The following is a 2,485-nucleotide window of genomic DNA, read 5'->3' on the forward strand; positions in this document are numbered from 1 at the left end:
TGATGGCAAAGTTTACAAGAAACACCGAGCTAAAGATGTTGTGTTGGAGGGCCGGTTCCATGATGCAAAGTAATAGATACAAAGGTGTTGTGCGTGGAATTAAAAGAGTGAATTAGGCGGCTTGAGATTATTTAGAAGAAGCTGATCTTCATAAGTGGACTTTGTTTAGAGACAACAGTCGTCGTCGTTGGGGTAACTTAACCACAAACATAGCCGAGTCGTTGAACAATGTTTTGCGTCATGCCCGTATGATGAGAATCAAAGTGTGTATTGATTAGACATTTCACTACACAAGAGAGCACTTCAACAACCAAGAAAGAACCGCTCACAATGGCAAGGAACATTATCCAACATTATGTGGGCACAATTTCAAGATCGTGATAAACTTTCTTCTACTTACACTGTAACATGCTATGACTTTTCAACAGGCGTGTACAAGATTTAATCTACATATCAAAGAAGCGATGATGGAGGGACATATTACACAGTGGAATATTTGGCCAAAAAGTGCACGTGTGGAAGATGGCAACATCAAAGGATGCCTTGCTCTCATGGCATTGCAGTATGTCACAAATGAAATAAAGATCCAAAGACCTTGATTAGTAAATACTACACTACTACCATGTGGAGAGAACAATATAATTATCACTTACATCTACTTAGAGATGCCACATACTGGGCCAATGCATACTGCACAATTATGGCCGATCCATCATGATTGATAACACATGGGGGAGACGAAAACAACAGTACCGTAATGAGATGGATGAAAGTCAGAACTGAGATACAGGTCTACCAAGGTCTGGTTTTGCAAAAAACTAGGTCATAACAGGAATTCGTGTCCTACTAGGTTTGGTTAAGAAATTAAGTAGTAATTTGTTGTACTCCATTTGTTGTAACCGTAGTTATGTTGTTGTAACCGTAGTTATTATTTTCAATAAAAGTGTTGTTCATAATAATGAAAATGGTAATAATGACAATGATAATAATAATAACTCCATACTTCACTACTAATCTATTAAAACTAAGTTTATGCCGAGTGGTAAGGCGGGGGACTGCAAATCCTTTTTCCCTAGTTCAAATCCGGGTGCCGCCTCATCAACAAACGAATTGAAATCTCTTATTCTGTTGTGCTGTTTTATTCTATTCTGGGAATTTTGTAAAAGATTGGAAATCTTTGAATCTAAAATTCAAAGAAAGATTATAATGGAAAAATTCTAATGGTCGAAGCAAGACTTCCCGATTCTTTTCTACTACTATCCATCTGTATAGATATCACCATCTACATCCAGAAAGCCGTATGCTTTGGAAGAAGCTTGTACAATTTGGGAAGGGGGGAATAAAAGGTTTCTTTTCTAATTTTTATATATAAATTTAGAAAAAGGATTAAAAAAGGGATGCAATATGCAAGTACAAGAAACTAAAGTTTAGTAAAAAAGGTGGATTTTTTCTCCTATTGTGTATCGTTTTGGCGACATGGCCGAGTTTTAGGATGCACAGCGCCTAGTATCCATCGTTTACGGCTAGGACTACTAGGGTATCTAATCCCATTCGCTCCCCTAGCTTTCATCTCTCAGTGTCAGTGTCGGCCCAGCAGAGTGCTTTCGCCGTTGGTGTTCTTTCCGATCTCTACGCATTTCACCGCTCCACCGGAAATTCCCTCTGCCCCTACCGTACTCGAGCTTGGTAGTTTCCACCTCCTGTCCAGAGTTGAGCCCTGGGATTTGACGGCGGACATATCTTTCTCGATCAATCCCCTTGCCCCTCATTCTTCGAGAATCAGAAAGATCCTTTTCAAGTTTGAATTTGTTCATTTGGAAACCCATACCTTTAGCCAATTTAGCTCTTAATACAGGATCATTCAAGTCAGGTTTGTTTGTTATTGGGATAGGTGAATTCTTATAGATCCATCCCCCGGAGAACCGTACATGAGATTTTCACCTCATACGGCTCCTCGTTCAATTCTTTCGAAGTTATTGGATCCTTTTCCGCATTCGAGAATCCCCTCCCTTCTTCCACTCCGTCCCGAAGAGTAACTAGGACCAATTTAGTCACGTTTTGATGTTCCAATGGAACACTTTCCGTTTTTGATTATTCTCAATCATTATTGCCGAGATAATGGTCTACTTCTTCACATCCACCGCGCAATGCATGCAGTTATTGATAGACAGAAGAATCATGGTATGCACTTCCGTGTACTAGCTAAAGCATTACGTATGTCTGGTGGAGATCATATTCATTCCGGTACCGTAGTAGGTAAACTTGAAGGTGAAAGAGAGATCACTTTGGGCTTTGTTGATTTACTGCGTGATGATTTTATTGAAAAATATAGAAGTCGCGGTATTTATTTCACCCAAGATTGGGTCTCTCTACCAGGTGTTCTGCCGGTAGCTTCGGGTGGTATTCACGTTTGGCATATGCCTGCTCTGACCGATAATTGGTATATCGGAATCCAAGTCAAAATTAGACGAATGGGGTTTTCTTT

This window comes from Rutidosis leptorrhynchoides, chromosome 6 (assembly GCF_046630445.1).
Source record: "Rutidosis leptorrhynchoides isolate AG116_Rl617_1_P2 chromosome 6, CSIRO_AGI_Rlap_v1, whole genome shotgun sequence".
NCBI lineage: Eukaryota > Viridiplantae > Streptophyta > Magnoliopsida > Asterales > Asteraceae > Rutidosis > Rutidosis leptorrhynchoides.